The sequence below is a fragment of the Nicotiana tomentosiformis genome, chromosome 7 (assembly GCF_000390325.3).
Source record: "Nicotiana tomentosiformis chromosome 7, ASM39032v3, whole genome shotgun sequence".
Lineage (NCBI taxonomy): Eukaryota > Viridiplantae > Streptophyta > Magnoliopsida > Solanales > Solanaceae > Nicotiana > Nicotiana tomentosiformis.
In genome coordinates this window covers 80,448,390-80,460,063 of record NC_090818.1, presented here as the reverse complement: position 1 = coordinate 80,460,063, position 11,674 = coordinate 80,448,390, and positions in this window count along the sequence as shown.

Below are 11,674 nucleotides of genomic sequence, written 5' to 3'. Positions count from 1 at the left end.
ATATCAAAGAAATAGTCAGGTTACATGGTACCCCAGTTTCCATCATTTCTGATCGGGGAGCACAATTCACTACTAATTTTTGGAAGAAATTTCAGCAAGGTTTGGGTATTCAGGTGAATCTTAGTACAGCCTTTCACACGCAGACTGACGGGCAGGCAAAGTGGACTATTCAAACGCTTGAGGATATGTTGTGCGCTTGTGTTCTAGACTTCAAAGGTGGATGGGATAATCATTTACCACTAATAGAATTTGCATACAACAATAGCTATCATGCTAGCATTCAGATGGCACCGTTCGAGGCTTTATATGGTAGGAGATATAGATCTCCCATTGGGTGGTTAGAAATTAGTGAAGTAGAGTTGATAGGGCAAGACCTCGTGCATCAAGCTATGGAAAAAGTTAAAATCAGTAAGGAGCAGTTGAAGACTGCTCAGAGTCGTCAGAAATCCTATTCGGATGTTCGTCGTAGGGATCTGGAGTTCAAAGAATATGATTAGGTATTCTTGAAAGTTTCCCCCATGAAAGGTGTATTGCGATTTGGTAAATAAGGGAAATTGAGTCCGAGGTATGTCGGACCGTACAAAATCATTCAGAGAATCAGTGAGTTGGCGTACAAGCTTGAGCTACCACCTAAGATGTCATTAGTGCACCCGATATTTCATGTGTCTATGTTGAAGAAGGCAATCAGAGATCTGTCACTTATTGTGCCAGTTGAGACTATTGAGGTTAATGAAGAACTGACCTATGAAGAAATTCTAGATGCCATTCTGGATAAGCAAATCCGAAAATTGAGAAACAAAGAAATTGCCTCCGTAAAAGTGATGTGGCGAAATCAACAAGTTGAAGAAGCTACTTGGGAGGCCGAGGAAGAGATGAAGAAGAAGTATCCTTATTTGTTTGAATAGCTATGTAATCTTTCTAGGAAATTGTCGCCTATGAATTGTGTATCACTTGTATAGTTGATGTTAAAGGTGTTCCTTTCTAGTTATATGTTGTTTATGAGGCCATGGTTGGTGTTGTTTTTATGTTATGTTACGTCATTGGATTATGTATAAGTTTTTACAAGGGAAACACTGCCGAAATTTCTGGAAAATTCGAGAGATAGTCAAAAATTTGGGAGATTGAGGTGTGTAAGAAAATAGTTAAGTTATTATCAGCATTGGGTCGACTCTACTTCTCATTCAAGGACAAATGATCCTGAGTGGTCGAGAATGTAGCACCCCGGAAAATTTCGAAGTACTTAAGCGCTATTAAGAAAGTTGATGTGTGCTAGTTATATTCCTTTGTATGCCGATGAGGGCTATTAATATTATGGATATCAATTGGATAAGATAATAAGTGTACGAGACATATTATAAGTGATGTGGGGTCTAAGGAGAGGCCTAAGTCTAAGTCATGTTGGAAAATTACATGATAGACTAAAGTTGCAAATGAGTACGCACAAGACCAAATTTTTGAATAATCATATCTACATATATATAAGGAGTTATATGATTAGCAACCTATCAAATGAAACATCTTCGAGTCTAGTTTCTAACGCTTCAAACCGTTCGTCATTTGGACACTCCTACAACAAGTTATGACCAAATTACCAAACGCTGGTAGAATGTGTCACTACCGCGGCGCCCCCTGTGGGGATTTCCATAACACTTCAAAATTTCGTTTATAGGCACATTTTTCACTACCGCGCCGCTCCCCGCGGCACCCCATGCGACGCGACTGTGCAAAATTTGGCATTTTTTCAACCCGAGACCCCATTTTAATATATAGCATTTGGGGCTTTATTTGGGATGATTTTTTGGTGAGTCTAGAGAGAGATGAGAGCATTTTAGAGAGAGAAGGAGAAAACCTAACCTCCCAATCATCCAATCTTGCACCAATCTTCAAGAATCAAGGAAGTCAATCACTAGATTATCCTTCATCCTGGTTAGTCCTACTTCTAAGCTTTCATACAAGAGGTTATGAGTTCAAATATATTGTGGGGTTGGAAATAGGCCATGCATGTGACACAAAGTTGTAGTATGTGGGGTTAATAAACCATTTTGGGTAGTTTCTTGTTGAAATTGGTTGAGGGATGAAAGGATCTCCATTGTAGAGCCTTGTGGTCTATTTTGCATGTTAGGTTTTTGGTAAAATTCCTAAGAGAGTTACATCATGGAAATCCTTCTAATTATTAACCGATTTTCACTATCTTCCTATAGATTGTTATTGCTAGAAGTGTTGGGGCATTGTAGTAACTTAATGAAAGCTCGGACAAGGTATGTTGGATAAAATCTTCTCTTAGAATTGAATCCCATGATATTCATGTAAATTATGTAAGTCCCGAGTGGTCCATTATAAAATTGGCTATTCCGAGTAAGATTTGGTTGAAAGATATATGGTCATTAAGTATTCCAAATGCTTTATTCATGTTGTGTTACCAATTGAGGATGTGTTAAAATATGGGCTGTGCATTAATAATGTTTCGACTTTAAGTCTAGTTCAAACGAAGGCTATTATGCCAAAGTTTGTGAAATATCTCTATGTGCCTTAGACTCTAAATTGCTCACATGTGTACTACACACCTTGATTTGAATTGTATTTTTTGTTCAAGATGATGATGATAATTGAAGTTGAAATGGTGAGCATGAAGTACTAAATATGGCCAACGTGCCAAGTATGATCTTATAATTATGGCCATTAGTGCCAATGAAATGAAAAGATGTGAAAGTAATATGAAATGCGATGATTAATATAAAAAGGTTGATGTCTCGAATAAGACAGCCTAGCATGTCGTGTCACGACCCAAACCGATGGGCCGCGATGGGCACCCGGTACCTTACTCAACCGAGTACCAACATAACGTATCTTTTTTTTTATCATATTATCATAGATAACTGAGCCGGAGAGGCTGCCGTGAGATAGGTAGAATACAACATGTAATACCAACTTATACATAAGACATAGGGGCCTATAAGACCAAAATAACCACGCGTACACTGAACATAGGCCGACAAGGCCATACAATCTTTTACGTACATGACATTTGTCTACAAGCCTCTAAGAATACATAATTGTCATAAAGGTCGGGACAGAGCCCCGCCATACCAAACAATACACATCTAAATCATACTGACCAAACAAGCAACTCCGAAGCAAGTGGAGTGCACCAACATATTCCGCTGAGCTGATCGCTTATTTGGAGGACTCTTGACCTATCTATCGAGACCTGTGGGCATGAAACGCAGCATCCCCAGGCAAAAGGGACGTTAGTACAAATAATGTACCGAGTATGTAAGGAATGAAAATTAGTAAATACTAGACATGAGAGAAACACGGAGTAAAAGACACGACATGTACGTCTGCACAGCTCTGTGAATCATTTTTTTATAATGTCATGCATATGCATATAAATGTCATACCATGCATAGGTTTATGCGTTCATAACATCATCAAGTCTCTGAGGGAATCCCATCATATTATTTCGGCCATTGTGGGCAAATCATCAACGTATACCAGCTGATCAGGTGGTGGTGCGTATATATCGCCGTAACCTTTTTCCATATCCCATATACATATAATATACATATAATATACATATATACGCGTATATAATGCCATCTGGTCATAGGTCAATGTAATGCAATGCATGAGAAGTACGTTAATAAAATCTCTCAAAACGTCATAAGACCATTATGCCTCTGATTAATATCATGAAATAAACTTTATCAATTTACGTATTTTATGAGACATATGAACATATGATAGAATAATATGACACAAGGGGAATCAAGAACATAAGAATCTCTAGTATATCTATGAATAGAGTCATTTATGGAAATTCTGCATTTGCTCGTTTTGTTTGTGTCGTATAGATCATGCCAAAAGAAAGAAGGGATAGCCTTAACATACCTGAGCCGATTCTCTTGACAATCTGTCTAATACACGTCGATTGCACAACACGTAACGGCGGATCGAAGTAGGAAAAAATCCGTGTGATATTCTTGAAAAAGATTATACCGTGCTCCATTAGAACTTGCAAATCCCGTTGCTATTATACAGTATAACTTCGTACTAAATTCTTGAAGCGAATTAAGTTGCTATCATCTAATCCTGTACAAATTTTGTGGCTTCTTGTTTCTTGACTTGGACATTCTTTTATATAAGTTTGCTGGAGAGAATTCACGTTGCCATAAGGATTATAAATCCATTTGTTGCTTTTGTAGTAAACATATCCATAATGTAATTTAGAGGAGCTTTATATATTTGGGATTATTTTATACAAAACTTCTCCTAACATGCCACCAACTCATGAAGACCAATGAGTCATTATATGGGCATTAGTGGGCTGCCACGTTTGTCATCATGTCTTATCCAATAATTCCCCCATTTCCATAATAAATTATTAATCCCCCACGAATCTAATAATTAACCAATTACCCATATTATTAATAATAATCTCAAATTACTTAAAATACTACTCGCAAATACCACATACCTTATACACCTTACTATCATGGTCATGTGGTACCTTGTATGGCACTAGTCCATAAATACCGGGTATTTTAGCTCGGACCGTATTTTATCCCAAGATGTCAAACTTTGACGAAAATTCATTTTCTTTGATTTGCTTACCTTCTCACCTTCACGAATTTACTCATCACTTGTTTGAAATATCATAATGCTTATAATCTCAAAATAATCTCATTCCCGAACTTACGTCGATTAGCTTACGACAAAACTTTAAGGTACGAAAATGCAGAATGTAACATCTCATTTCCGAGCTTATATCAATTTACTTATGGCGTACTTCCACGTATAAAAAAACATGGGGTGTAACATCATTCCCCCTTTGGATCATTCGTCCTCGAATGCTGACTGATGCACTTATCATTTTCATGACTTATGTCTTCCGAATACTTTAGTACTGTCCTTGCCATCTAGGCAACTGTTCTATGAATAATTCCAAAGGCCAGGGCCTTCCCCCCTTTAGGCCTCTTTCTCACACCACGACTTATGGTCGGAATCCTTCCAATCTCGTAACTGTTGCTACCTTCTATCATGCAGCCTGTACGATTCTGACCTTGTAAGTGCACCTATGCAACTCTTATCTCTTTTTTCCTCGAGCTTTTAGCCCATCTCTAGGCCTCACTTTGTAAACATATACAGAGCTTGACAAGATGTCCCTCTGGGCATCTATAGGTATACTGAAGTTCTTCGCTTGATACTTTGTCGGTCTTACGAATATCGCTATATCTTATTTCATTGGCCCGGTTATCTATCCACATGCCTTTACTGCATTTAAGTAGGTCATAATATACCATAAATCTTGCCTCAATTTATTGTTACTGAGGTCTGCTACCAAACTCCAAGTTACTCTCGTTGCTTATCCCATATATATAAATCTAAGTCCTTTAATGCTTCCTCATTACTATTCATCTTAAGTATGACGGCCTGATCTCATCTCACACTGTTGAACTTTTATCCATCTATTGTTGATTCACCTTAATGTGGATCTATGATCTACCACTGATAACTTGATCTTTTATGTAACACTGCCGCTAGGGCTCACGTCTCATCGGGGACATCTGGAGTAATTAGATTGATCCACCTAGGGGTGATAATATACTTCCATAACCGTATTTTGTAGCATCCCAGTATGACTCACCTTACATGGGTATTTTAATCCCGTACAATTCATGAAATCCTTTTCAAGTCATTATTCAATCAAAGGCCCAAACGTCATCTTTTATATAGCACAATCACATCCTCATTCCACTACTGGGGCAGCATTCCATTTCTTTTAGATGCTATTAGTCTTAGATCCCTTTGAGTTCATTCAGGCTATACTGAACTTTCTATAACTTAGAGAAACCATTAACTCTCTTGATTTCATGGGCTTAATCCCGAGGACTTATCCATTCTCGTCACTTTCTCACTCGCCCTTTATCATCCTTACTACTGTCATAAAACTTTGTCGCTTTACTATTCTTTAGCTTGCGACCTATACATATCTATTTATACTATTCGCATTCTTCCTTCAACTTTCTTGCACCATAAATTTCCTTATGGTATTCTGGAGCATTAAGCGAGACATCACATCGTCTCTAACTATTGTTTACTCTCTTGACTAGATCTCTCGGTACCTAGAAACCATAGGCTAGAAGATATGCTACTGACGATGCCGCTATTATTCCTGGATATTAAATCCCCACGCTTCTAGCCTTCTATCCGAAGTATGGACTGTTTACAAACTTCTGCATTTGAGTATCTCGTACGTTGTTCACCTTTACCTTACCTTAAAATATCGCCTCACATTCTTCTATCTCTTTCATAACCTTCCTTCAACACAGGTATAATTTACATCCTTAACTTGAAGCTTTATTATAATACTTGCACCTATGGTGCATGCACAATCCGGCGAGAGCTTCATACTGACTTCTTATGAGGCTATACTCTTCTAACTGGCTTTCTTGTAGAGCCGTTATAGAATATGGTTGTTGTACTATCTCTCTTGTACCTCTGATATTAAGAGTGATTCTGCAATGTTCTCAATCACGGTGTCCATAATTTCCTGTATCCAATAATCAAATTCCTGATTTACTTAGTTGATGTAACTCTTTAGTTTCCTCTTTTCTCTGATCAACCTTTATGTAGGCTTAAGCTATCTTCCGATCTGCAGCTCATGGTATTAGTTATTACTTTAGCCCTTCATGGACGCTATGGAATATTCATGATTCAATCTTCTAACAATTCAATCCTTTGTCTATACCCTGGGCTCAATTCTTTCTTTTAACGTATACCAGAGTCTTCTACGTCTATATGATTGTCAACATATATGCTGCATGTATAAAACTCCGAACTCTTAAGTGCGTTCATAACGTACCCTAGGTCATTAATCGAATAATTCTTTTCGTTCCTTCTCAGCTTTCTTTAAATGTAAGCAATTACTTTTCCTGGTTTTTCTACCCCCTTGTTGCATGCATACTAGCTTACCTTAGTGCCCACATATATTGGAATTCCATACAACTCATATGATCTTGAATATTACTTCTGATTTTACTTCCCGTTCATTAGCTATGGTAGGTTCCATTTTCTTATGGAGTGCATACAATGTTGTTGTTAGACTGTTGTTCTAAGACCATTTCCTCCTTAGGTCATTGAGCTTAGATTGAAGCCTTCTTCCTTACTTCCTCAGCTAGTCTTTCATTGTAGTATTTAGGGAGGATCCTCTGACTCTTGTAAAGTTGCGAGCTCATTACATCATGTTCCCGATAGAATTTTTGATGTTCGTACTCACCTACATTTATCCTTAGTTATTTACCTCCACACTCATGTGCTTGTAGGGTTGCTTCTGAACTGATATTTTGACTGTCCTCCTAGTGGAAGTCTCTTTTATTTTCGTAACACTCATACGGTACCTTTAACTTCCTCAACTCCTATCTGAATATATCTCAAGTATTACAATGTCATAACTGCAAGGCTGAATTTACTATATTTGGTTTTACTATGTTTATCTGGCACGATCTGCTGCTTTGTCTGTAACCTCTTGTCTAGCCATAACTAGTCTCTTAATGAATCAACTACTAACTACTCGTTAGCCCATTCTCATTTCAATATTCTGCATAATTTTTCTTGGGTTATTTCCATTGTCTTAACTTACCTCTCGTACTAGCTCCTTATAACATCCCTAGCAGGAACCCTTACTTCCTTTCCTTGACGTCGTGCTTGCATAATATTTCGGAATTGTGGCCTATCTATAGGATTTGGATAAGTGCAATCTCCTTCCTTTCTCATTTTTTTATCGCATTCTTCCTTTACTATTCCATAGTTATTAGAACCACTTAATTCTGACTTAATGCCACATCACTCCATATCCCTCCTTTATGGGAGTACTAAGAGTTGGAGCCAGGACGATCTACCGATAGATGTTTTATCTCTTCATCTTTAACGTCTTTTCACATCATCGATGACCCTTACTCACCTTGCGGTAATCCTTCTGTAGCAAGGATAACAAAATTCCTTACTCACGATGGTGACACTTAGTATAACTGGCACATACAACCCCTTAAGCTTAACTTTGCTCATATTGCTTGCTTTAGGGAAGTGTCTTCTTGAATAACCATTCCTGAATTTCTCATGAATCTTCTTCCGTTGTCCATTCTATTATCGCCGGAACGTAATCTGAAATTCTCATGATGCTAACTATTATCCAATCACTCAGTCCTTAACTCACGTTTAGTTTATCTGTTCACCAGCCCATACTGATTTTTATTATTCTACGGTCTAACTTTTTCTTCTGGTAATCACGTTGGAGTCTCGAACTTATTTCTTGAAATGAGGGTATGACTGTATGGCCCTTACTCTTTTGTGGTCTCAAGGCCCGTTACCTTTTGTCTTTTCCTTCACTTAACTATAGACTCTGTAATACAGTCATTTTTTTTACCTACCTTTGTCATCCATGTATCACATTAACTCTCTTCTTATTTTTCGCTAACATTTATGTCTATCACTTTGTTCTGAAAACTTTCAACAAAACATTTTTGCTCCCCTCGCTCCATCCGCTGGCTCTTCGGGTTGCTTAACATTCTCGATCTACTACGGACGGGAGCCACACTAAGATAATATTTATCCCTTCCAGGATTTCCAGTGTCTATCTTTGTACTACTCATATCTAGTTGTACTATTTTAGTGTGCACCATCTGGGTGTCTCACAAGGAGATCTATTAGCACATTGGCAATATCCTTCAAAAATGTCAACTGACGCAAACAATCCATCCATCCTTTTGGGTTACTCTAACCCCAGCCGGATCCTGATATCCTGTCCTTCTCTTAAACCATATCTGTTAGTTTCCATAGGGCATAGCTGAGATAGGTGTGGCCATTACTGTTGAAGGTAACTCAAAATGCGTATATTTTTCTGCCTGAATTGTAAATACTGATAATCTTCATTAACTGGGTACCTCGTACCCTTCTCACCTTGCACCTTTTACTTGCTGAAGCTTGTATCTACCTTCTGAATTTCTTGTTACTTTTTAACATATGGGTGGATAGATGAGCCTTAGGACTCCTTTTTCCAGAAGCGCACACGTCTTAGAACACATGTGATCTGCTGGAGACCTTACATTTACTCAGCATAAGCATGATGCAAAATCGAGTTCCTCTGACTCAACTCTTCCATAGCTGCATTCAATACCTTACCAACCGTCTTTCTGGACGTAGGTATCATTGTATTATGAATAAGATAGAGTTTAGGAGTTTGAATCTTACAACTGAGCTCTACCACACGATCTAGAGTAAGAAGAAAGAGTGACATTATAAAATGCCCTGTAGCCTCCTGCTAATAGGTGTGGTGTACAACACACCCATAAACAAGACTCTACTAAGACACGGCTTGTAGACTCCCTAGGACAGAATAGCTCTGATACTACTTTTGTCACGACCCAAATCGATGGGCCGCGACGGGCACCCGGTACCTTACTCAACCAAGTACCAACATAACGTATCTTTTCGTATCATACTATCATAGATGACTGAGCTGGAGAGGTTGCCGTGAGATAGGTAGAATACAACATGTAATACCAACTTATACATAAGACATATGGGCCTATAAGACCAAAATTACCACTCGTCCACTGAACATAGGCCGACAAGGCCATACAATCTCTTACGTACATGACATCTGTCTATAAGCCTCTAAGAATACATAATTGTCATAAAGGTTAGGACAGAGCCCCGCCATACCAAACAATACACATCTAAATCATACTAATTAAACAAGCAACTCCGGAGCAAATGGATTGCACAACATATTTCGCTGAGCTGATCGCCTATTTGGAGGACTCTCGACCTGTCTATCGAGACTTGTGGGCATGAAACGTAGCGTCCCCAGGCAAAAGAGACGTCAGTACAAATAATGTATCTAGTATGTAAGGAATGAAAATCAGTAAATAATAGACATGAGAGAAACACGGAGTAAAAGACTCGACATGTACATCTGCATAGCTCTGTGAATCATTTCATTTTTTTTATAATGTCATGCATATGCGTATAAATGTCATACCATGCATAGGTTTATGCGTTCATAACATCATCAAGCCTTTGAGGGCATCCTATCATGTTATTTCGGCCACTGTGGGCAAATCATCAACGTATACCAGTTGATCAGGTGGTGGTGCGTATATAACGCAGTAACCTTTTTCCACATCCCATATATATATAATATACATATATACGCGTATATAATGCCATCTGGTCATGAGTCAATGTAAATGAATACAATGCATGAGAAGTACGCCAATAAAATCTCTCGGAACGTCATAAGACCATTATGCCTCTGATTAATATCATAAAGTAAACTTTATCAATTTATGTATTTTTTGAGACCCATCAACAGATGATAGAATAATATGACACATGGGGAATCAAGAACATAAGCATCTCTAGTATTTCTATGAATAGAGTCATTTATGAAAATTCTGCATTTGCTCGTTTCGTTTGTGTCGCATAGATCATGCCAAAAGAAAGAAGGGATAACCTTAACATACCTGAGCCGATTCTCTTGACAATTCCTCTAATACACGTCGATTGCACAACACGTAACGACAGATCGAAGTAGGGGAAAATATGTGTGATATTCTTGAGAAAGATTATACCGTGCTCCATTAGAACGTGCAAATCCCGTTGCTATTACACAATATAACTTCGTACTAAATTCTTGAAGCGATTTATGTTGCTATCATCTAATCCTGTACGAATTTTGTCACTTCTTGTTGCTTGACTTGGACATTCTTTTATATAAGTTTGCTGGAGAGAATTCACGTTGCCATAAGCCATATAAATCCATTTGTTGCTTTTGTAGTAAACATCTCCATAATGTAATTTAGAGGAGCTTTATATATTGGGGATTATTTTATACAAAACTTCTCCTAACATGCCACCAACTCATGAAGAACAATGAGTCATTATATGGGCATTAGTGGGCTGCCACGTTTGTCATCAAGTCTTATCCAATAATTCCCCCATTTCCATAATAAATTATTAATCCCCCACGAATCCAATAATTAGCAAATTACCCATATAATTAAGAATAATCTAAATTACTTAAAATACTACTCGCAAATACCACATACCTTATACACCTTACTATCATGGTCATTGGGTGCCTTGTATGGCACTAGTCCATAAATACCGTGTATTTTAGCTCGGACCGTATTATATCCCAACATGTCAAACTTTGGCGAAAATTCATTTTTTTTATTTGCTTACCCTCTCACCTTCAGGAATTTACTCATCACTTGTTTGAAATAGAAAAATGCTTATAATCTCAAAATAATCTCATTCCCGAACTTACGTCGATTAGCTTACGATGAAACTTTAACGTACGAAAATGCAGAATGTAACATCTCATTCCGAGCTTATATCAATTTACTTATGGCGTACTTCCACGTACAAAAAAACATGAGGTGTAACAGGTCGGGTCGTGATCGGAAACCATGCCGCACACATGGTGGTGATTGTGCTGGAAATTATAATTAAAATTGTGATTGTGGCCGATGTCCCTAATGGATAGCCTAGCCGATCGGATCGTGATCGGACTCTGTGTTAAAGATGGTGGTATTAATATTGAGTGTAATTGTGGTTAGTGTCTTTAATGAGATAGCCTAGCCGATCGGGTCGTGATCGGACTCCGTGC